Source organism: Aethalodelphis obliquidens, unplaced genomic scaffold, assembly GCF_003676395.1.
Source record: "Aethalodelphis obliquidens isolate GAN/ISIS:26980383/991018 unplaced genomic scaffold, ASM367639v1 scaffold32, whole genome shotgun sequence".
Taxonomy (NCBI): domain Eukaryota; kingdom Metazoa; phylum Chordata; class Mammalia; order Artiodactyla; family Delphinidae; genus Aethalodelphis; species Aethalodelphis obliquidens.
Window position 1 is genome coordinate 1,205,418 of NW_020837976.1, and position 26,333 is coordinate 1,231,750.

Genomic DNA, 26,333 nt, shown 5'->3' on the forward strand with positions numbered 1-26,333 from the left:
TAATATTAAAATATTAAAATATAAAATATTTTAATATATTTTAAAATATTAAAAAAATAAATAAAATATTTTAAAAATATATGCTTTGTTGCATATCTAGCTCTCTATTCATCCATCAATCATCTTATTTTTGATGTATTTCAAAGTAAGCTTATAGATATTAATTTCATGAACAGTCCTTGGAGTGAAATATTATTTTCTTTTAAATTATTTCCCTATTATTGACTGCTCAATTCTCACTTTCCACTATTTTATATAAGACTTCATAGGAAGGATACACTTCTGTGGTTTAATAGTAGTTTCTGGCTGGAGTAGAAGAGTAAGACTGAGAAGATAGATACGGACCATATTGTGGAAGGCTTTGAATGCCAAGGAAATTATAGCAAAATGTAGTGTAACAGCTGTATTCTTGGAATCAAATAGATCAGACAATTATTAGGTAATTGACCCTGGGAAAAAGTATTAAACGTCTCTGAGGCTCTGTTTCCTCATCTGTCAAGTGACAAGAGTATTATTTGTCTTATGGGTAGTTGTGAGGGTTAAGTAACATGTATGCACTCTATCTGTATTTCATGAACAGAAGATTTCCCAAAACAATAGTTTCATGAAAATTTCAGAAAAGGACTTCCCTGGTGGCGCAGTGGTTGAGCGTCCGCCTGCCGATGCAGGGGACGCGGGTTTGGGCCCCGGTCTGGGAGGATCCCACATGCCGCAGAGCGGCTGGGCCCGTGAGCCATGGCCTCTGGGCCTGCGCGTCCGGAGCCTGTGCTCTGCAATGGGAGAGGCCACGGCAGTGACAGGCCCGCGTACCGCAAAAAGAAAAAAAAAAAATTCCTTGGAGGCTTTACAGTAATAGTACAGAAACATGATCAGACCTGGATTGTAGGTAGCTTAATCTTGTAGAATTATGTGTGATGGATAAGAGTAAGGGAGAAAAAGTTACAGAGAGGTAGATTTGATTCAATTTAACATTTACTGAGTATGTATGAAATGCAGAGCACTATGCTAGATGCCTTGGAAATACAGAGCAGAGTGAGATCTTGACAGTTACCATAAAGGCTTGTAATGGATAAAACAATTATGCAAACGAGCTATGAAACTGAGCAGAATTCATCTATCCATCCAATGAATATTTATTTTTCTCTTGTCCTACACCAGGCATAGTTCTAGGCGCTGAAGACAAAGCATGGAAAAAACCAGACAAAAATCCTTGCCCTCATTAGCACACATTCTAGTGGAGAAGACCTATAATGTACAAATAAATAATAAAATACAGATAATAAGTACTTGAAGAAAAGCAAAGCAATGTGAAGGGATAAAGCCATGTAAATAGCAGTGATGAGGGTGCTATTTTAGATAGCTTCTGAGAATGTGCTGTTTAAGCAGAGAACTGAAAAACTTTTAAGAAGTAAAATGTGTTACTTTCTGAGGGAACAGATTTCTAGGTAGAGTCAGCTGAAATGGCAAAGACCAGAGGCAGGAGTGGGCTTGGAGGAACACCAGGGAGGGGAATAAATGTGATTGGAATGGAGAGAGAAAGAGGGAACGTGGTAGGAAGTCAGGTTGGAGAGATCGGCCGGGCTCAGGTAGGGCCATTGAGGCCTTGGTAAGGAGATTTGCTCTTATTCTGAGTAAGTGGGGAACCAGTTGGGGGTTTTGATAGGGAAGTGATGTGATCTGTCTCAAATTTTAAAAGATGATCCCCTTGACAGCTCTGTGGAGTACAGCCTGGAGAGGGGGCTGTCGCGGGGAGAGGGCAAGTCAGTGAAAACTAGGAGGCTGCTGCAAATGTCCAGGGTCTCAGAACAAGGTGGTAACAGTGCAGAGAGTGAGAAGTGGTCAGACTTGGGCATATTATTAAGGCAGGGTCAAGAATATTTCTTGACAGATTGAATGAGTGGTGTGAAAGAATGAGAAAAGTCAAGGATGACTCCAGATCTTGACATGGGGTGACACGAGTGCTTTAATTAATAGAAAAATGAGCAAAGAGTTATGGTAGCACATAGGACAAGCAGTTACTTTTGACTGGGGTTATGGAGCAAGAGTAGATGAGCACTGAAGCGTGAATAGCCTTGCTGTACTAAACAGGTACCCAGGGTGCAAAATTTAGGGAGGCTCTCACTCCCAGGGTGGTGGAAATGCAGGGTTGGCACCTGAAAGTGATGCTTCCTTACACTTTGTACCCTAGGGCCTTGTTTGCCTCACCCTTAGTGCCGGCTCTGGTACTCGAAGAAGAGGTAAATGAGCACTTAGGCTGAAGAAATGGCAGGAGCAAAGACAGGAGACATAAGAGGCTCGCTAAAAGATGGCTAAAATTCTCTGGACAAGAAGAGTTAAAAGTGTTGGGAAACCAGAGAAGCTTCTAGGCTGTTATGCCTAGGCAGCTCCCTATCCTCTCCTGTTTTTGTGTGTGGGAGGGGCGGAGGCCCCAAGGGTAGCCTTCTTGTCTTTCCTTTTTTATGTTGCCATTGTCCTTGCATTCTTTGTCATTTTCTTTAACAAGACTGGCTTTAGAGTCTTGGAATTTCCATAAATTCCTTCTTCCTCAGATGCCCGAAGGCAAACAACCTGTTCCTTAGGTTTTTTTTTTTTTTTTAATAAATTTATTTATTTATTTAGGGCTGCATTGGGTCTTCGTTGCTGTGCGTGGGCTTTCTCTAGTTGCGGCGAGTGGGGGCTACTCTTCGTTGCGGTGCGCAGACTTCTCATTGTGGTGACTTCTCTTGCTGCGGAGCACGGGCTCTAGGCGCCAGGCTTTAATAGCTGCGGCATGTGGACTCAATAGTTGTGGTGCACGGGCTTAGTTGCTCTATGGCATGTGGGATCTTCCCGGACCAGAGATCGAACCTGTGTCCTCTGCATTGGCAGGCAGATTCTTAATCACTGCGCCACCAGGGAAGTCCCTGTTCCTTACGTTTTATGGAGTTTACTGTTAATCACTAAAGAATCTAATAAATATAGAGAAATCACAAAGCTAAAAATTCCTAATATACAGAATATGAAAAAAGCTCATACAACTTAATACCAAAAAAATGAACAATCCGATTTTAAAATGTGCAAGGGATCTGAGTATAAACATTTTCCCCAAGAATACATACAGATTGCCAAAAGGTACATGAAAAGATGCTCAACATCACTAATCAGGGGAATGAAAATCAAAACCACAATGAGATACTACCTCACACCTGTTAGAATGGCTATTATCAAAAAAGATAAGAGATAACAAATGCTGGCATGGATGTGGAGATAAGTGTACTCATGGTGGCAATGCGAATTGGTATAACCACTATGGAAAACAGTATGGAAGTTCCTCAAAAAATTAAAAATACATGGTCCAACATATGGTCCAACAATTCCACTTCAGGGTATTTATCTGAACAAGATGAAAATACTAACTTCAAAAAATATATACATCTTCACATCATTGCAGCATTATTTACAATAGCCAAGATATGGAAACAATATGTGTCCATCAACAGATGAATGGATTAAGAAAATGTGATCTATATTTATATAAAATGGAATATTATTCAGCCAAAAGAAGGAAATCTTGCCATTCGTAACAACAGGGATGGACCTTGAGGGCATTACGCTAAATGGAATAAGTCAGCCGGAGAAAGACAAATACCATACGATCTCACTTCTATGTGGAATCTAAAAACAGAACCAAGGGAATTCCCTGGTGGTCCAGGGATTACGACTCTGTGCTTCCATTGCGGGGGCCATGGGTTCAATCTCCCATCAGGGAACTAAGATTCTGCAAGCCGTGCGGCGCAGCCAATAAATAAATAAATAAATACAAAACCAAAACAACAACAACAAAAAACCACCCCAAAAACCAAAAGAACAAGCTCATGGATACAGAAAACAGATTGGTGGTTGCCACGGCGGGGGTTTAGGGAGTGGATGAAATGGGTGAAGGGAGTCAAAAGGTACCAACTTCCAGTTATAAAATAAATGTGCTATAATGTACAGTATGGCAACTATAGTTAATAATACTGTATTGCATATTTGAAAGTTGCTAAGAGATTAGATCTTAAAAGTTCTCTTCACAAGAAAGATTTCTGTAACTATACGTGGTGACATATGTTAACTAGACTTACTGTGATCATTTCACAATATATACAAATATTGAATCATTATGTTGTCATTACGTTTCAATCATTACTTGAAACTAATATAATGTTGTCAGTTGTACCTCAGAATAATTGTATGGATGAAAAACAAGAAAAAGGAAAGAGAGAAATTCCTTAAAGTTTTTAACAGCCTTAATTATGACTTCATGCCTGAGATAGTTGTAAATATGAATCCTCTTGAGAAACCTCTGTATTAATTTGCTCAGGCTGCCATAACAAAGTAACACAAATTGGGTGGCTTAAACAACAGAAATTTATTGTGTCATAGTTTTGGAGACTGGAAGCCCAAGATCAAGGTGTCAGCAGCCTTGCTCCTTCTGAGGGCTGTTAGGGAAAATCTGTTCTATGCCTCTCTCCTGGCTTCTGATGGTTTGCTGACAATTTTTAGTGTTCTATGACTTGTAGATGTCTTCCCCAATCTTGCCTTTATCTTCACATGGTGTTCTCCCTGTGTGCACGTCTGTGTCCAAATTTCCTTTTTTATAAGAACTTCAGTCTTATTGAAGTGGCCCACCCCACTTCAGTCTGACCTCATCTTAACTAATCGCATCTACAATAACCCTATTTCCAAACAAGGTCACATTCTGAGGTACAGGTGTTAGAACTTCAAAATATTAATTTTGGGAGGACAAAATTCAACCCATAACAATCTCCCTCTGTAGTGTTTTATTCCTGAAGGTAGATGGTCAAATCTCTTCTCCTTTAACATTTAAGCCTTAAGATCCCAACAGGCTAATTTTGCATCTTTTCTTAAGGACAAAGAGAAGCCATCAAAATGTTCTTAGAGGCACAGTAGACTCTGGAAACAGATTGCCTGGGTTCACGTATCTTAGATATACCACATATTGACAGTGGTACCAGGGAAAAATCTTTTAGCCTATTTGTTCCTCAGTTTCCTTTTATATAAAATGACGATAATAATAGTACTCAACACATAAAGTTGTATCAATTAAATTAGTTAAAAGAGCTTAGAAGAGTGTCTAGCCTATCTTGAGCACTATGTAAAAATTGCCATACATATATATTTTGAACAGGGGAGGGATATATGTAGATTTTTATTTTTAAACACCACTCTGGTTTCTGTGGAGAAGACTGGATTGCAGGCAGGCCTGAGTGAATGCAAAGCTAGCCAAACTTCAGATGGAATGGTCCAGGAGAAGGATGCTGCTGACTATCTAAAAGATAGACTGAGATGGGTACAGGAAGATGGAGAGAAATAGACTGATTCAAAACCAATTTAATAGTAAAACAGAAAGTTTTAAAAAATCCCACCAGGGTAGAATGTTAGTTTTCAGTTAGTCTCTGTATTTTTTTTTTTAAATTTATTTTTTAACATCTTTATTGGAGTATAATTGCTTTACAATGGTGTGTTAGTTTCTGCTTTATAACAAAGTGAATCAGCTATACATATACATATATCCCCATATATCCTCCCTCTTGCGTCTCCCTCCCACCCTCCCTGTCCCACCCCTCTAGGCAGTCACAAAGCACGGAGCTGATCTCCCTGTGCTATGCGGCTGCTTCCCACTAGCTATCTATTTTGGTAGTATGTATAAGTCCATGCCACTCTCTCACTTCGTCCCAGCTTACCCTTCCCCCTCCCCGTGTCCTCAAGTCCATTCTCTATGTCTCTGTCTTTATTCCTGTCCTGCCCCTAGGTTCTTCATAACCATATTTTTTTCTTTAGATTCCATATATATGTGTTACCATATGGTATTTGTTTTTCTCTATCTGACTTACTTCACTCTGTATTTTTGATTACTCATTTCTGATGACCTCCAAACTGAATGATACTCAGATCACTGGGCATCTGACTCATCCTGGGGATCCCCTCACAGTTCTGAACTAGAAGGAGAAAGTCGAAAAGGAAAAGTGAGGATTTCTTGGCACAAACATGGTTGAGAAAGAATATGTAGTATTTGCCCACTGGTTGAAGGTGGTAGAGAAGGGAATGTGAAGAAACTAACTTATAACTATGACTTTTGAACCTGATTTGGTCAGCAAGATGGTCATGTCAGTGAAAAATGTATAATCAAGAGAACTAGGCTTGAGAAAAGGGATTAAAGTCAGCTTTTGACATCTTGAGTTCAAGGCCCTATGTTGAGTTTAAGAACGTGGCAAACATCTAACCACCCGTTAGAGATGTGGACCTCCCTCTGAAGAGAGTAGATGAGCTAGAAAAGAGGTGATGATAGAAGATATGAAAGTGGATGAAATTGTCAAAGAAATAAATGTAGAGAGAAATTTCAGAGGAGTTATCAAATAGTTATCAAAGAGCCAGACAAGAAAGAGTAAAAATATAACCAAGAAAATAACAGATCAAAAAAAAAAAAGTAGAAGACAGTGTTAAGAGGGAAGAAATAGTGAAATGTTTTAAGTACTGCCTTGAAGTTGAAAAGAATGGGAACTAAGAGAAGGCTATTGGATACGGCAGTTAGAGGACGGCAAGTCTTTGTTAATTGATGATATGAGACAGATCTAAAGGACTTAAATAGTGTGTGAGCACATGAGAAGTCAATGGTAGAATGTTAGGTTTAAAATGACAGGATAGTAGAAAACACAGGGAAAAATTTGTCACATATATGGAAGTGTGATAAGCAATGTAGGAAATTCAGATCAGTGGAGGAAAACACTATTCAATAAATGGTGCTGAGAGTATTGGTTATCCATATGGGAAAAATAAAATTGGAGTCTTACTTCATATTTGTAAAGAATTTAATTTTATCTGGAGTAAGAACTTAAATGTGAAAGGAAAAGCTTAAAATTTTTTCTAAAATGTAGGGAAGTGTCTTTAAGACTTTGGAATAGGGAAAGATTTAAACAACTATAAACTATGAGAAGTAAAAGATTGATAAACACAAGTTCAAATTAAGAACTTCTGCTCATCAAAAGACACCATAAAGAGAGTGAAAATACAGGATGCAAAACTGAGAAAGGTACTTTCAACACAGACATACATATTTCAAGAAATTAATTTATGTGATCGTGGGAGCGAGCAAGTCTGAAATCTATAGGGTAGACCAGCAAGCTGAAAACTCTCAGGGAGGAGCTAATGCTGCCATTTTGAGGCAGGATTTCTTCTTTAGGTAAACCTCATTTTTGCTCTTAGGGCCTTTCAACTGATTTGATGAGGCCCATCCATATTATCAAGAGTAATCTCCTTAACTTAAAGTAAATTGACTGTAGATGTTAACTACATCTGCAAAATACCTTCACAGCAACACTTAGTGTTTGATTAAGTAACTGGGTACTCTAGTCTAGCTAGGTTGACACATAAACTAAACATCGCAGTCACGATCCCAAGCCACACATTATGAAATGTGCTTGCCAAATGCTGTTAAAGCTGGGGACCATGAGAAAGAGGGTGTTTAAGAGTTCAATAGGAGCCTCCTCATGCTCTGGGTGAGACGGTCAGGGACTTGAAAACATGTTCAAGATTATTATTATTTTTTTAAATTCAAATATAGTTGGTTTACAGTGTTGTGTTAGTTTCTAGGGTACAACAAAGTGATTCGGATATATATATATATATATATCTGATATATATATATCCTTTTTCAGATTCTTTTCCATTATAGGTTATTACAAGACATTGAATATTGTGCCCTGTGCTATATAGTAAGACCTTGTTGTTTACAAGATGCTTTTATTAAATGTTTATTTATTTTATTAGTCATCCATTTTATACACATCAGTGTATACATGTCAATCCCAATCTCCCAATTCATCACACCACAAGCCCCACCCCCTGCTGCTTTCCCCCCTTGGTGTCCATACGTTTGTTCTCTATATCTGTGTCTCAATTTCTGCCCTGCAAACCAGTTCATCTGTACCATTTTTTAGGTTCCACATATATGCGTTAATATACGATATCTGTTTTTCTCTTTCTGACTTACTTCACTCTGTATGACAGTCTCTAGATCCATCCACGTCTCTACAAATGACCAAATTTTGTTCCTTTTTATGGCTGAGTAACATTCCATTGTGTATATGTACCACATCTTCTTTATCCATTTGTCTGTCATTGGGCATTTAGGTTGCTTCCATGACCTGGCTATTGTAAAGAGTGCTGCAATGAACATTGGGGTGCATGTGTCTTTTTGAATTACAGCTTTCCCTGGGTATATGCCCATTAGTGGGATTGCTGGGTCATATGGTAATTATATTTTTAGTTCTTTAAGGAACCTCCATACTGTTCTCCATAGTGGCTGTATCAATTTACATTCCCACCAGCAGTGCAAGAGGGTTCCCTTTTCTCCACACCCTCTCCAGCATTTGTTGTTTGTAGATTTTCTGATGATGCCCATTCTAAATGGTGTGAGGTGACACCTCATTGTAGTTTTGATTTGCATTTCTCTAATAATTAGTGATGTTGAGCAGTTTTTCAAGTGCTTCTTGGCCATTTGTATGTCTTCTTTGGAGAAATGTCTATTTAGGTCTTCTGCCCATTTTTGGATTGGGTTGCTTGTTTTTTTAATATTGAGCTGCATGAGCTGTTTATATATTTTGGAGATTATTCCTTTGTCAGTTGATTCATTTGCAAATATTTTCTCCCATTCTGAGGGTTGTCTTTTCATCTTGTTTATGGTTTCCTTTGCTGTGCAAAAGCTTTTAAGTTTCATTAGGTCCCATTTGTTTATTTTTGTTTTTATTTCCATTACTCTAAGAGGTGGATCAAAAAATATCTTGCTGTGATTTATGTCAAAGAGTATTCTTCCTATGTTTTCCTCTAAGAGTTTTATAGTGCTACAAGATGCTTTTAACAGAATGTGGATTGGACTTCAGTAAAAGCTGAGAATGTTCCTATAGAAACCAAATTATATGTCACAGAACATCTGAGGGAAGTGGAGCTGAATAAGTAATGTAAGCATGTCATTTAAAAAAAATTGAAATATAGGTGATTTATAATGTTTCAGGTGTACAACAGTGACTCAGTTTTATATATATATATATATATATATATATATATTCTTTATCAGATTCTTTTACAAGATATTGAATATAGTTCCCTGTGCTCTACAGTAGGCCCTTGTTTATTTATTTTATATATCATAGTGTGTATCTGTTAATCCCAAATTCTTAATTTATCTCTCCCCTCTTTCCCTTAAGTTTGGTAACCATAAGTTTGTTTTCTATGTCTGTGAGTCTGTTTCTGTTTTGTAAATAAGTTCTTTTATATCATATTTTAGTTTCCACATATAAGTGAAATCATATGGTATTTGTCTTTGTCTGACTTCATTTAGTATGATAATCTCTAGGTCCATCCATGTTGCTGCAAATGGCATTATTTCATTTTTTTATGGCTAATATTCCATAAACATGTCATTTTTGTCATTAACAACCTAGTCTCTAGGCCAAGGGAGACTGTCAGAAGATGGAAGGAGAGGAGGAACTTATGTCTAGATCACAGGGAAAATAGCCTGTGATACAGAAGCTTCACTGTGCATAACACTATCTTCTTAAAGGTCAAAAGCTAAAAGGAGACATGCCTGTGGGAAAAGGACATATCAAATTTGGTGAGAGTGTATTAAAAACAACAAAAAATCCAAACAGCTGGGACTGTCCAAATTCATTTTATCTTTTTAAAATAATTAATTAATTAATTTTTAAAAAACTTTTCCTAATTATTCCACTCTGCACTGTTCTTCAGCAAACAAAGGTAACTTCAAACAAAGACAAGCAATGATAAGAAAATATCAGCATGGAACATGTGTGTGTATTAAAAAAAACTGGAAAGTAATAAATAAATAAATGAAAAGGAAGAAAGAAACATAAGCAAAAAGGTAGAAAGAAAAACCCAATTTCTCAGGGGTTCATGACATTAGATTTGGCAATAATTTCTTGGATATGACACCAAAAACATAGGCAACAAAAGTAAAAATAGAAAAAAATGACTACATCAAAATTTAAAACTTCTGTGCGTCAAAGGACACAATAAACAGAGTAAAAAGGCAACCTACAGAATAAGGGAAAATACTTGCAAATCATGTATCTGATTTCTCAGAAAACCTATTGAAGGAAATGTAAGAAATTCCAACAACTAGTTCTATATGGTTTCAAAGAAATCACTGATATCAGGATCTTTCTATAAAAAGTGTCTACAAAGAGATTCAGACACGTAAGGAGGAAAGGATAACATATCCTAGAGTTTAAAAGCCAGTTAGCATAATAGTCTCAAGGTTCATCCATGTTGTAGCATGTGTCAGAATTTCCTTCCTTTTTAAGGCTAAATAAGTCTATTGTATGTATGTAGCATATTTTGTTTGTCCATTCATTTGTTGATGGACACTTGGGTTACTTCCACCTTTTTTTTTTTTTTTTACTTCCACCTTTTGACTATTGTGAATAATGCTGCTATGAATGATGGGTGTATAAATATCTCTTTGAGACTCTGCTTTCAATTCTTTTGCGTATGTACCCAGAAGTAGAATTGTTGGATACCATGCTAATTCTATTTTTAATTTTTTGCGATTTGCTATACTGTTTTCCATAGTGGCTTCACAATTTTATATTCCTACCAGTAATGCAGTAGGGTTCTAATTTCCCTACATCCTTGCCAATGCTAATTATTTTCTGGTTTGTTGTTGTTGTTGTCAGTAGCCATCCTAAAGGGGTGTAAGGTGATATCTCTTTGTGGTTTTTATTTACACTCCTTTGATGATTGGTTCCTGTTGATCATCTTTTACGTGCTTGTTGGACATGTATATGTCTTTGGAGAAATATCTATTCAAATCCTTGGCCCATTTTTTGATTGGGTTGGGTTTGTTGCTGTTGTTGAGTTGTATTAGCTCTTTATATAGTCTGTATATCAGCTCCTTATCAGATATACGATTTGCAAGTATTTTCCCTCATTCCGTGGGTTGCCTTTTTACTCTGTTGATTGTGTCCTTTGATGCACATTTTTAAATTTTGATGTAGTCATTTTTTTCTATTTTTACTTTTGTTGCCTATGTTTTTGGTGTCACATCCAAGAAATTATTGCCAAATCTAATGTCATGAACCCCTAGGGGTTTTTTTTGCGGTATGCGGGCCTCTCACTGTTGTGGCCCCTCCCGTTGTGGAGCACAGGCTCCGGATGCACAGGCTCAGCGGCCATGGCTCACGGGCCCAGCCACTCCACGGCATGTGGGATCTTCCCAGACTGGGGCACGAACCCGTGTCCCCTACAACGGCAGGTGGACTCTCAACCACTGTGCCACCAGGGAAGCCCACCCCTAGGTTTTTAATGTGTGTGTTCTCACTCTTCATAATTTTAAACTAATCTGTAATTGCATATTAGATTTATTTTTATTTAGAAAGATTTCTTAATCATCAAGTAGTTTTATATTAGTTATCTCTTTCATAATTAATGTATAGCTTTCCAATTTTAGGGTCAAAAACTATGGCCTAGGCCCTAGATTTCCATTCATCAGAATTTGATAAGATTTTCTTTGTGGCTTAAAGTATTTTAGTATTTGTATATATTCTTAGACTTTAGAAAAGATGCATACGCCATGGTTTAACTCTATGTACTATATATGTGTTTTCTTGCATTATCCAAATCCTCTCTCTCTTTTTTTTTTTTTAACTTTTGGCTACACTGCACGGCATGCAGGATCTTAGTTCCCTGATCAGAGATCGAACCTGTGCCCCATGCAGTGGAAGCGCAGAGTCTTAACCACTGGGCTGCCAGGGAAGTCCCCCAAATCCTCTCTTTTCTATTTATTTTTGGTCTATGAGATCTGTCCATTTCTTAGAGAAATGGGTTAAATTTTTAAAAATACATTCTTCTTTTATTTCCACTAGTTATTTATTTAAATATTTTAGTGCTATAAATTTACACTTTGGAATTAGCAGATTAGGGTTTGAGTTCCATGTCTATCACTGTGTGTCAGACACTGAAAACACCTAATCTCTCTAAAGCCTAGTTCCTCATCTGCAAAATGGAAGTGTTAACCACAGTCACTGTGTAGTGTCGTAAGGATTACTATAGAAAATACTCAGCTGAGTGCTTGACATGTAGTGAGTGTACAGTAAATGTCTGCTATCCTTCAAAGTCAATTGTTTTTATTGTTCTACTTACTTTTTAATCATGAATTTCACTTTGATTTTATATTGCTACTTTTTTCCCTGCTTTTGCTTGTAACTTTATTGGCCATCTATTTATTTTCAATCTTTCCGTGTCATTTTATTTCAGGTACAATTCATAAGGAGAATACAGTTAAATTTTCTTTTTTTTTCACTCAGAGATTTTTGTCTTTTAATAGGGAAATTTAGCTCACTGAGTTTATTGTTATTAATGCTAAGAATGTATTCATACATCTTGTTTTCTCTTTATTATTCTTTATTGTTTTCGCCTCTTTTCCTGACTGTTGTGGTTCTGGTGAAGTTTTCTTTATATGTTTTTTCCCTCAAATTATTTGAAAGTTCTACAACTTTCAATTGTGGCCATTACCTTTAAATTAAAAAAAATTGAATATGCGTATAAATATCAAGAAAAAAAGTGATTACTCTTTATGCTCTGTTCTCTTCCCCAAACATGATAAGACTTTTAACAGTTATAATCCTCTCTCCAGGAACCCATACCTCCTACATTTTATGAAATAAACTGGAATTTAAATTCTACATTATTTTTGCTATTTTAATTTTTGCTTTCCTATGTAATTACCCTGTTTTAATATTTACATTAGATTTTATAAAAACATTATCAATAATTATATTTCTCTGGGTTTTTACTCTCTGGTATTTTTTGTATACCCTATCTTCCCTTTTACTGAGTCTTTATTAAATTGCAAGCAACATCAAAGACATCACAAAGAAACTTAATTTAAAAAAAAATGGCATTTTGTCTCATTTAACAGAGTTCAGAGGCAAGTTGCAAACACAGTTTGTTGAGGGCTCCAACTCGATTTTTGATTTTCTTAAATCTGCTCTCTTCCTTGTGTTAGCTTCCCTCATTGTATCAGGATGGTTGTAGCAATTCAGGATACACAGCTAAGAAGGGAGAATTGTTTTTCCTTAGTCATTGAATAAAGCATTGCCCTTCACTTTAATGAGAGTAACACTAACCAAACTCAGTGGCAAGGAAATGTCATGTATTCATTGGTTCAGACCTATATTATTGTCCATCCCTGATCCAATCACTAGGGTGGGGTGAGGGGAAGGAAACTGTAATGTTCATTAAACTGCTGCCCAGTGGGAGAAGAGTTGCTTGGGAGGCAACTGTGCTATAGTTTTTGAATTCAAATTGATATAGTTTTCATTCAGAACATAGTCCCATAAATATTTCTTCATGTAATGTAGAGATCTCAGATGATGACCTGATTATTTTTCTTTATATATACCCTTTAATGGGAGGTCTGAAATATCATAGAATTTTATCCTTTATTTTTGGCTGCACCACATGGCTTGCAGGATCTTACTTCCCCCACCAGGGATTGAACCTGGGCCCACGGCAGAGAAAGTGCAGAGTTCTAACCACTGGACTGCCAGGGAACTCCCTAGAATTTTATTCTTTATATTCAAAATTAGAAACTTCACAAGGATATGTGTAAATATGGTTCTTTTTGAAATAATCTTGCCCTTTCAAACTGAATACACAAATTTATATTTATCTCAGGATATTTTTCTTCTATTATTTGTATTAATACTGTTTCTCCTTTATGCATTCCATTTTAAAAACTGAGATATAATTTACATACAGTAAAATTTACCCTTTTAAAGTGTACTATCAGTGGTTTTGAGTATATTCACAGAGTTGTGCAACCATCACCACAATCAGTCTTAGAGTATTTTCATCACCCAAAAAAGAAACCTGTACCCATTAGCACTTACTCTCCATTTCCCTCCAAACGTTAGCCTAGATAACCACTAATCTACCTCCTATCTCTGTGGATTTGCCTATTCTAGATATCTCATATAAATGGAATCATATAATGTGTGACCTTTAATGTCTGGCTTATTTTACTTAGCATGTTTTGAAGGTTCATCCATTTTGGAGCATGTATCAGTACTTCATTTTTAAAAAATTACTGAATAATATTCCATTGTATGGATAGACCACACTTGAATTATCCATTCATTGGTTAATGGACATTTGCATTGTGTCTACTTTTTGGCTGCTACGGATAATACTGCTATGAACATTCATGTATGAGCTTTTGTGTGAATATATGTTTTAAATTCTCTGGGGCATATATCTAGGAGTGGAATTGTTGGATCATATTATAACTCCGTTTTGATGAAATGCCAAACTGTTTTCCACAGTGCTACACTGTTTTACATTCCTATCGGCAATGTATAAGTGCTCCATTTGTTATTATAGCTTTGCTAACATTTGTTATTACAGCTTAAAATTTTTTTTACAGTTTCTTTTTTTATTATTATGGTTAACTATACATAACATGATATTTACCATTTCAACAATTTTTAAGGGTACAGTTTAGTGGAATTAAGTATATTCACATTTTTGTGCATTCATCACCACCATCCATCTCTAGAACTTCTTTCATCTTCCCAAACTGAAACTTTAACCTTAACCCTAACCCTAACTGTACCCATTAAACAATAACTCCCCATCACCTCCTGCCCTCTTCAGGCTCCTCATCCCCAAATGAACCACTGTTCATTCTACTTTCTGTCTCTAGGAATTTGACTACTCTAGGTGTCTCACATACGTGGAATCATACAGTATTTGTCCTTTTGTGACTGGTTTACTACAATTAGCATAATGTCTTCAGGTTCATGTACATTGTATGTGTCAGAATTTTCTTCCTTTTTAAAGCTAAATAGTATTCCATTGTATGTCTCCTGTTACTCCTTCTTTAAAATAATAGCCATCCTAGTGGGTATAAAGTGGTATATCATTGTGGGTTTTTTTTTTTGTTATTGTGGTTTTGATTTATATTTCCCTAGTAGCTAATTATGTTACACACCTTTTTGTGTGATTATTGGCCATTTGTATATCTTCTCTGGAGAAATGTCTGTTCAAATCCTTTGACTATTTTTCATTTGGATTATTTGTCTTTTATTGTTGAATTGTAAGAGTTCTTTATATATTATAGATAACAGGTCCTTATCAGATATGTGATTTGCAAATATTTTCTCCCATACTGTGGGTTATCTTTTCACTTTCTTGATACTGTCCTTTGATGCACATAGGACAGTTTTTAATTTTATGAATCAATTTATCTAGTTTTTCTTTTGTTGCTTGTGCTTTTGGTGTCATGTTAAGAAACCATTACCTAACCTAACGTCAAAGAATTCTATGAAAAGAGTTTTATTGTTTCAGCTCTTACATTTAGATCTAAGATCCATTTTAAGTTAATTTTTGTATCTGCTGTAAGGCAGATGTCCAAATTCATTCTTCTGCATGTGGATATCCAGTTGTCCCAGCACTGTTTGTTGAAAAGACTATTCTTTTGCCATTGCATTATTTTGACACCCTTGCTGAAAATCAGTTGACCATAGATGCATGGGCTTATTTCTGGACTCTTAATTCGATTCCTTTGATCTATATGTCTATCCTTATGCCAGTACCACACTATCTTGATTACTATAGCTTTGTAATGAAGTTTGAAATTGGGAAGTGTAGTCTGAATTTTTTTATTTTTTAAAAAAGATTGTTTTGGCTACCTGAGTCCCTTGCATTTCCGTATGAATTATAGGGGCGGCTTGTCAATTTCTTCAAGAAAGAAAAAAGCAGTTTTGGAATTTTGATAGGGATTGTGCTGAATCCGTAGATCAATATGGGGAGTACTACCACCATACCAATATTAACTCTTTAACTCCAACAACACAGAATGTGTTTCCATTTATTTAGGTCTCCTTTAATTTCTTTTAATGTTTTATAGTCTACAAATACCTATTTGTATTTTGTAGTATATGAATATGAATAGGTATTGGTATACTACAAAATAAGTACTGTAATATATAATATTCCACTTTTGCTTTTAAAACTTCCAACATATAAATATTAGATCTCCTGGGTCTATTTTTAATATCTCTAAAATTTCCTTTCACAATTTCTATTTCTTTATCTTTTAGTGCTGCACTCTGGAAGGACTCTTTGATATGGTCTTATAATTCACTAAATCAGTTTTCAGCAGCATCTATTTTTCTGTATACTTCTATAATCTTTTCAACTTAAATATTCATCTATTTTTTAATATCCAAGAACATTCTGGTTCTCAGATGCTCCATTTTCACGACCTGCCCTTGTCGCTCTTTAAGTTTCAGTTAAGAACATGAACAGGATTTTTAAAAAAAGTTTTCTCCTATTTCCTGCATTAATTCCATTTTAGTGAGTGATAGCTGCTGTAATTTGGTCCTCTTCTTTCAAATGGTGGATCTTCTCTTTAGGATTAGTGATATTTTTTATCTGCTCATATTTATAAGTGGAGATCTAGATCATTCAGCATCGATAACTGACATCCCATCTGGAACTGGAGAGACCACTGTTCAAGTCCCCATAGTGAGTCTTACCCTCTGAGGATGATGGTGGCAGGGTGGAGATTGGTATTCAGTAGTGAAACCAGTGAATTGGCTTTGAGTAGGAAAATAGTATCTCCCTTCCTCATAGAAGATAATGGTTATGATGGTACACAGGATGCTGAGCCACCAAGTCTCAAACCTTAAGCTGAGAGAGAAAGGAACAGGGTGAGGAAGCAAAGAAATCAATTATTTGAAACTATGCCCAGGAAAGAACTTTACATGGGACTACTGGCACACAGAACTCAATGGAAGCAAATAAATATGAAGTCTACTAAGTGTATGAGGGAATTGTATGGCCGAATCTCAAACCCAATTTAAAAAAAACTAACTGTAAATGAACTCTCAGGACCCCGAACTTGAACCAACAGGAAATGGGCTGTGAAAACTGTGAAATCTCCCAATAACCACTTCAGATGTGGCCATAGAGGAAAATGAACAAGGAAGAGACTTCCAGAGTGTTGAGCCAAGGGTCACAGAAATTAATGCAAAAGGGTATTCATTCTTGAGAGCAGAACCAGGATGTAATCATAGAACTTCCCCCATCACTGAGACGGAGGATCTTCCCAATAATCACTCAGAAGGATTCCATCATTTATATGGACCCTGACTGCTCTGAGTCATATTTTTCACTGAACTTGGTTCTAATGCAGTGTATCTGTGAGAAGCATTTGGGAATCATTGTTATGGAGAAGAGGAGGGATTCGCAGTAGTCGTCTAGGCACTATGCATTGCCTCAATCCGCACAGCTACTCCCTGAGGTATGTGCTATCATGATGCTACTCTACAAATGGGGACACTGAGATGGAGTCCAGTAACTTGGTCAAGGTTATATAATAGGTAAGTCTTGGAGCCAGGATTCAAAACTATGGGGCCTAACTCCGAAGTGTTTACACTTAATTCTGTCACATTTTATAATCACAGAAGTCTATTGGGCATGATGAGGGATACATAAACGTCAAAAAGGAGACAAGACATATACACAAATAAATTCAAGGCAAGGGAGTTTGTTATCTAATGAATGAGACACTGAAACGTTTTCAGACTACCAGAACATAGATAGATTACCATCACTAACTTTTTTTTTTTTTTTTTTTTTTGCGGTACACGGGCCTCTCACTGCTGTGGCCTCTCCTGTTGCGGAGCACAGGCTCCGGACGCGCAGGCTCCAGACGCGCAGGCTCAGCGGCCATGGCTTACGGGCCCAGCCGCTCAGCGGCATGTGGGATCTTCCCAGACAGGGGCACGAACCCATGTCCCCTGCACCGGCAGGCAGACTCTCAACCACTGCGCCACCAAGGAAGCCCCATCACTAACTTTTAACCTTGTTAGGGACTTGTTTTGTTTACTGATGAATCACCAGTTCTCACTTCGCCATCTGGCTCACAGTAGGTGCTCAATAAATATTTGTTGAATGAATACCAGAGTTCTGTAATATTAGTCTAAGGTCCTTGAGCAACTGTGCCAAATTTACCTTCACATCTTCAGAGTCTACTGTGTTTGGCGCTCAATGAATGGTCCTTGAACTAAACTAACAGAAAACTGCACTGTGGTTTTATGTAAAGGCTGCTCATTGTTCCCAGTTCCCTTTTCTTTAAAATGGAAGGTGTTCCCCTCCTCAACTCTACAGACCGTGTGGCAGACTGGGTTTTTCAAAAGATTCTCACACGCTTTAACCTCTCATGAACTAAGTTTTTATTCATGGAGGTGAACTTGAAATCTCAAGTTTCTACTTACTATCTTTTGCACATGTATGACTGGTTTTCCAGTTGAATTTGACATTTGATTCCTTTTGGATACCTGAGCTATACTCTTAATCAGCTGCACCTTTCTGTGTTGTAGTTATTTAAAAACCACATTGACCTCATTCAGTAAGTCTCTATTGTGTGCAAGATCCAGGACTGTGGCAATACAGCCATGACTGAGAAAGACATGGTTCCTGCCCTCGTGGCACATAAAAGTGTTCCTATGTGTTTTAAAAGACTGGACAATAGGGATTCAATTGTAAAACAAAGCAAAAACCATTTCTGCTCCTTATCCCCATAAGGAACAAAACGTAAAAAAAAAAAGATGGCAGTTGGGCATGAGTTCCCAGTGGAGGAGGGAGAGAAGACAATCCAGATCACAAACAAATCGCTTACTTTTTGCAAGTCACAACTGAACTATGCCTTGAGTTATCTTCTGGTGATTCCGGACTTCCAGTCAGAGTCAATTCCGTCTGTATTGACCAAAAGAGAAACAGGGAGGAAAAAAATGCATTTCGGTTCTTAAAAAAAAAAAAGAGCAACACAAGCAAACAAAACCCACTGACTTAGGGATCATATGAGATCTACTTTAATTGAAGTCGTCTTTAAACGATAATTGACAATGATACCGAAACAACAGACTGAAAACCAACCTGCTCGGGGCCGGGCACGGCGTAGCATCCCCACTGCCAGGAACCAGCTGACCAGGGTCTATACGGGCCCCAAAGGCACTACAAATTGATCAACTTTTCTTAACCTAGACTCTTCCACCACATCCAGCATGGACCTGCTTCTTCCAGGGTGTGGGCCATCAGTAAAGGAGTCTAGTCGCCCATCTCTGGCAACAACGACAGTTTAAAAAAAAATGGAGCTACAGCTCTAATAACAAAACCCACCAGCTGTGAAAAGTGGAGATACATTTGTCACTATCGGGCCTCAGCATCTCTGGAGAACGTTTGCTCCCGCCGCGCCCGTCAAGGCCCTGGGCCCGCGGTTAGTGGCTGCTCTGCGGGCGGAAGAGCCTTCTCGTCCCGGCAGGCTCGGGGCGAGCCACCGCGAGCAGGCAGCCTCCGTGAGCGCCCGGCCGGGGTCGGCGGGCCGGAGGGCGTGCTCGTTCAGGAGGCGCCCAGGCGGTTCTGGCCGGAGCTCCCGGGTCGGTTTGGTTTTGTCCCCATCCTGCCCCCGCCCCCCCCCACTCCCCTTCATGCAAAGGCCAAGGGGTTTTGACCCACCATCGCCCAGACCGAGTTCACGCTTAGGGCCCTTTCGCCGCCGTCCAGAGGACAGAGAAAGCAATCGCGCAATGAGGCGAGAGCACTCTGAATAAAGGTGGAGTCGGCGAGAAAATCATTTTTCTTCTTGGCTGAGCGCGTCAGCCGCCCCGGGGGGCAGGCCTCCTTCCCAGAAGACCCCCTCCACACACCCGCTCCCTCCACGCCCCTCAGTGGCCACACGCATCACTGGTGCCGCGGAGTTTGGAAATGGAGGCGCGAGCACACTGGGCTGCGGGCTCCACACGGGGTGGGGGCGTTCCCGGAGGGTGAGCAGGGAACCGTGCGCCCACTCCACTCCCGGAGGGCCAGGGAGCCCTGAAGGGCCCTCGCGGGCGCCGAGGCGGCGGAAGACCGAGAGGCGGGGCGGGGGGGGAGGGGGCGCGGGGGTCCCCGCCGGGGAGCTTCTGGGGAAGCGGGAGGGGCAGCACCTGAGGAATCCGCCTCCGGCCGCGGCGGCCGTCGCCTCGCTCCGCCCCGGGGAACTGAGCGCGCGGCCAGCTTGCCTGCCAGAGAGACGCCAGCCACCGGCGGCGCTAGCACCTCGGAGGAGGGCGGCGGAGCGAGCGGAGCGCGGCGCTGCGACCCGGACTGGGGGTGGGGAGACGAGCCCCGCCGAGGCGAGGGCCACCCCCGGTCCTCTGCCCTCGCGCGCTGCCAGGGCCAGGTGAGCGGCTGCGGGGACTCTGGGCGCGGGGAGGCGGGGAGGTGAGAGGTCGCCCGCCGGGCGCGAGTGCACGCCTCTGCCCGGCAGGGGCTGCCCTTTGGCGGGCTGTGGACACCCTGCCTGCGCGGGGAGGCGCAGCGGCTGACTTTTTCTGGAGGGATCGGAAGGCGGAGCGGGGGTGTGAGCGCCGGTGCGTTTGTGTGGCGAGGGCGGGCGCCCGTGCCAGCCCCGGACCCGAACCCTCGCGTCAGCCGCCTGAGGAGACCCAGCCCGTGCGGTCCGCGCCCGGAGGCCAAAGGCCTGTCACCCCGGCTCTCGGCGCCGCCTTTGTGGCGGGAGCGAGCGAGCCCGAGAGGGGGCTGAGGGAGGCAGCGGCGCGGCGGGGAGCGCCCGGGACCGGCTCCCCCAGCCCGAGGGCTGCTGAGGGGGGTGGCCTGGGCGGGGGGACGGTGGGTAGGGAGGCGCGGAGGTGACGCGGGAGGATGGAGAGAGCTCAGAAGGGCAAAGTTGAGAGCGTCCAGCGGTGGCTGGGCGTTTGCTCAGGGTCCCTGGGCTGCTTTGCTCCACACCAAATGTCACTTGGTCACGAGCGCGCGCGCGTGTCTTCCGGCCATCATTTCCCTTTTTCGTGAGTGAGTGAGGACGACCACTCTTGTGCTGAATGAGACACAAAGGGTTGTGTTGACAGCTGACCCTGACACGAGTAGACAGCGAGGTGCGGTGTGTGCCCTGGCCGGGGAGGGTGATGAAGAGGCGGCTTGTTAGTCAATTCCCTCAGTCCCTCTTCCGAGCTCCGTGAAAAGAAGCGATAGGTACAGATGCAGTTCGCGGGGCTTCTCAGTTAAACGGAGCCCAAGTCGGGTCCAGAACCCGATTCATCTGCGCGGGGACAGCTGCTGCCTCCCGCAGAGGCGACGGAGCCCGGATCCCGGAGAAACTCCTCGATCCTCTCCTTTCCTCAAGGAACGTGACTGTTTCAAGGTCCTTATCCCCACCGCGGCCTTCTGTCTCCTGTTGAAAAGATAGAAACCACATTTTAATTTCTGTTTTTCACCCCTTAAGAGTCCCCTCTCCACCTCGCCCTTGAGGTGGGAAAACCCGCTTAAGTCTCATGTTAAAATCTAGCCATTTAAATATGGGGAAGAGCTTGTCCGAAAAAGGTTTTTGAATTAAATGCCGCCCTTAGAAACCTCTCTTTCCTCTGAACATTAAAAAACAAAAAACAAAAAACAAAAACTTTAAATCCTGGAATTCTCTTTGAGTTTTGTGACTGTGTTGCTTCCTTTTCTTTCAGAATATTTCTATGTAGTTTTACAAATTGCAATACTGAAAACTTAAAATGGAGAAAAAATTTAAATTGTTTTATTAAAAATACTACTAGAATTACGTGCGTGTAGGCACGTGTTTAAAGGGCAAGTTTTAATTAATGAATATCGGAAAGTTATATGCATAGGGTAGAAATTGCAAACAGCAGTGTAAAGTACGCCCTCTGTCTCAGAGACCCGTACTCCCAATGCCCTAGTCCTCCTCCCCAGAGGCAACCACTCTCCTCAGTTGTATATCCTTCCATAAGCCTTCTATTAGAATGGAATTACATTGTGGAAATAGAGGATGAAGGGAACTTAATATGTAAGACTGAACTGTGTCTCAGTGGTGATGGCTCTTAATTTGATATCCACTCCTGATGATATTAGGTCCTTTTATTTAGCCTAAGGCACTTATCAGAGTGCTTAAAAATCTTAGAACAAGTATTCAGTGCAAAGCAGAACTATTAAACTGTTATCTCCCCCCTCCCTCCATCACCAGTTTCTCTACACTTGGTTTTTTGTAACCTTTGTTGGGTTTTTCTTCCATTTTGGAGCTCTTTAGGAAGTAGAGAATGAGAACTGTAGTTTATTCTATCCAGTGCAGTGCACATCTGAAGACATTGAAAGGATGTATGAATACTCCCATTGACATGAGATAATATAAAAATTTCAATGGTATGAGAGAAATACGGAGGCCGAGTTTAAGACATTTGGTCACATCTCTTAGTTCCAGGCCCGAATTTGCCATAAACTAGCTAAATGAAGTAACTTTCTAAGAAATGCTTTTGTTTCCATCCCCAGTTAAATAAAGGAATTGAACCATGTGGCTTCTGAGTGTCCTTCCGACTCCAAAATCCTGTGATTTTTGGTAAAATGGTAGTTCTGTAGGTGTCCTAAGATTGGCTAAGGATGAACCAGTTGGATCTGTGGGTATTAGACAGTGGAGTGACAAAGAAAAAAAAAATCCTAAATGGTAGATTCATAAAGAGGAAGTCAGAGATATTTAAACAACATTTCTGCTCTTATGAGATTGATATCATTGGAGAACAGCTACTTTACTTTCCCACAAAATGTCTGTTTATGTTACTGATAGAGGCCAAACCCTGAATGGCCCTCTGCATCACCTTGTATGGCTAAGGAGAGTGAATTTTCTTCACAGCTCACGGTGCCATTTTTAGGGAAATTATTTTTACCAAACTCTTACTTTTCTTTTTGGTAATGTGGAAATAAAGTTCATTGACCTACTTCAAAGAGACTTTACATAATTTAATTAGTGATTCTACAAGTATTTAGAAAATGAATAATCCTTATAGCTAAGCTATTTTAGTTACTTTATAAGTATTCACTTAGCGATCATGTTCTTAGCAGGAAACGTTTCTAATCTCTAAAACACCTGAAACTAATGATTCCTGGATGGGTGCTGAGAGCTGAGGAGTGATTTCAAGGTTAGGAAAGTAAAAAGAATTAGGTGATTTTAATCACTATATATGATCTCAGTGAAGGGATTTCAAACTTATACCGTAAGTGGTGGTTACAAAAATCATTCATGTTAAAGAAGGAGATCTCATACTTTGAAGATTCTGAGTCAATAATAAAGAATATTATGTAATTAGTTTGAATGTCAGTAATATAAATAAATTATAATGGAGTTTTAGGAATTGTTTGATTGGGGTGATAAGAAATATGAACTAAAACGGTAGATTTGTAAGGGTGCTTAGAGAAATCTTGATTGACAAATCTAACAAAAACAAAAGAAAATTAAGTACTAGTAATGAAGTTCTTCTAAAATGGAATAGTTTTTGTTTTTTGCATCTTCCTTCCTACCCTTACCATATGAATATGTATTTTTACAGATGTCTTAACATATTGCAGGCACATTTTTACTCTGATTTTTTTATAAACATTTTTCCATAATTTACTTTCTATTGTTTGCAATTAGTTTATTGTATCATGATTTACTTAACTCTTTCTCTATTTTATGATTTTCCAGTTTTTAAAAAAAATATAATGGCCACCCACATGAATGAGACTTTCTTATTCTTCTTCTTTAAAATTAAAAAAAAAAACGAACTTAGAATTATTTCCCTAGAGAAGCAGTATAGGTGAGCTCTAAAATTAAAGGTTCAGTGTCCAAACATAGCTCCATCACTTATGGGTAGTATTGGGCAAGTAACTTATTTTCTTAGAGTTTTCTAATCTGTAAAGTGGGTATAGTAATAGCTCTCTACAAGGTTAAGATAAAAAGCAGTAATGCATGAAAACACATGTAAATGTTAGCTCTGTTTTTAATTAGGAAATTTTTGTAATTTCAAAATTACTTTCCAGGAGGATTACGTAAATTACACACAACAACAATGCATGTGCTTATGTAATTTTATTTATGTAATTTTAAACATTTATATTATTGTGACTAATTTGATCAGTGTAAAATTGTATCCCTTTGTTTTGATTTGTATTTCTTTGGTCTTGTGTAAACTGAGAGTTAGTTTTCTCAGCAGTATTGCTACAGTTTTCTACTTGGAGTGGTGGAAATTTCATCACCTCCGTCATTTTGAACTAGACTATAAGACAGACAAATAGGACAGGTCAGTTACAACACTAATAAGTGAACCAAATTTTCCAATAGGTTCTTTCAGATTAGTTGTAGTTTTCTTGTATTCTCAGCCGATGGTAGTTTTTATTCATTATTATTATTTTTAATCTTAAAAATATAGCTGTTAAAATTAATAAATAACGTTATATATCAATTCTATTTAAGTGAAAATGCAATCTTCTCTTTTTTCCCTTGAAGGGCTGATTTATAATTAGCATTATTATGATCCAATTTAGTGGATTTTTGCTAGGAATGCTTCCTAAAACTTGGGGGAAAAAAATCAGAGAAAGTTTCATGATCGCTAATCATGTTATCTTTTGGCTACCAATGGATAATGAAGTTATATCCTCTAACTTGAGTTCTTATACAGTCAAGGTAATTTAGACTACACAAAAGCATGCTCTTGTAAGTTCTGGAGTTCCAGCAGCCCTGATATTTCTGGCAAACACACACCCAATGTGGATAACAGCAGCTCTTTGTGCTCCTGAGCCCCAGGAGGGCTTCCTATTGTGTACTCTTCCTTCCCTCCCATTCTTGACTGACTGGTGATAGCAACTCCTCCAAGTCCAGATGTGAAGCTCCCACAGGGACGCCTCTCTTCTACCCAGCTCTGTATTTATCTCCACCACCCACCCCTTCAGTGCCTTTGCTTTTGTCCTATGACATAGAGAATTCACTCTCTTTGCAAGGTTGTGGTTTCAGATTTTATTTTTAATTTATCGCTATGCTTTATGAGTGTCTTCAACAGTCCCTACAGTGGAAGCTATAGGCACAATTAGCATAGATTAACACATAATCAGCACTGGATAAATGTTTGTTGCTGTGAACCATATCTTGTATGGTCTTCTCTGTTCCTGGGCATGGTTCTATTTTTAAGGTAAAAATAAAAAGCAAGCTCTGGTTGTATGCTGGATTACTGTTTGCCTATATTACCAAGGTTAGGAATTAGGAAACATATTGTTATGGCCTTTTAACTTTTTCTGTGTTTAGAGGAGATTCTTAACTTTTGTGCCTTTCTTTTCTTCTGTAAAATGGGATTAACAATTAAAGTACTGCTCTAATTATCAACCTTCTGCACAGAATTGTTGTAAGATAAAATGAAATAATAAATGTGGACATGTTTTAGAAAAAAAAGGATGCACAAATTTATACAGTGTTGTCATAATTACACATTATCACTACACTTCCAGGAGTGTCCACATCTTTGAGAAAGCCTCATCTCAATGTGGAGCTGCACTGGGAGCTTGGGGTTAGATGAAAATTCTTGGGGCCCAATCCAAACCCTGAGGGTGGGGCCTGTTCTGTCTTTTAACAGCCCTTCTGATGCTGAACCACTGCTCTAAGGAGTAGTAAATGTCAACAACCACTAGAAAAGTAATTCTTTTGCTAGTTAAATATTAGTTATAAGATAATCCAGAGATATCATAACATCACTTTTGCGTGCTAAGTATGAAATGAAAGTTAGCTATTATCATTAGCTGCCGTTTGCCTTTTAACCTCTCAGAATTTAATTCAGAGCAGGAATTGTAAACTCAGGTGCTTTTAGAGGCCAAGCAGGTAATCTGAGTGAAGCAGGACACCTGTAAAATAATAAGGGATGATAAGTCCTGGTGGGCAGAAAGTCTGAAGGTGGCATGATTTGTAAGACTGCACTGATTTTTGCCCTGTGTGTCACTGTTACCAGATAATTTGATTTTTCAAGTGGAACTGGAAATTCATATTTTTGTATGAATTTAATGTTTGTAATAAATTTTAAAGAAAACATATGGACCCAACAAAACAAATCTGGAAGCCAGATAATTTCCAACTTCTCAATTAATTAACATGGGTGAAAATATTTGCATTTGAATGAGTATGATGACAGAAAAAAGCACACTGTTCAACATTATTAATAAAGAAATGCATATAAAAACCCCACAGACGTATTTCAACTTTCAGATTATAAAGATTTAGATCAATAATATCTAACATTGGCAATGGGTAAAGAAACTGTTATTGTTATACACTCTAAAATGAAGGCAAATATTACAGCTTTTTTGGAGAGCAATTTGACATCATGTATCAAGATTTTAAATGTCTGTACTGGGATTTTCCTGGTGGTCCAGTGGTTAAGACTTCCCCTTCCAATGCAGGGGGTGCAAGTTCG

General features: G+C 39.1%; 1 protein-coding gene across 5 annotated transcripts in view; it reads left to right on the top strand.

The window, feature by feature from the left end:
- Positions 1–20,152: 20,152 nt before the first annotated feature.
- The window catches only part of GREB1L (GREB1 like retinoic acid receptor coactivator), a 260,136-nt gene continuing 253,955 nt past the window's right edge, over positions 20,153–26,333 (top strand). For all 5 annotated transcript variants that reach the window (XM_027127567.1, XM_027127568.1, XM_027127569.1 and 2 more), the window contains exon 1: positions 20,153–20,287. The gene's annotated coding sequence lies outside the window, so the exon portion shown is untranslated. The remainder of the gene's footprint in view (positions 20,288–26,333) is intronic.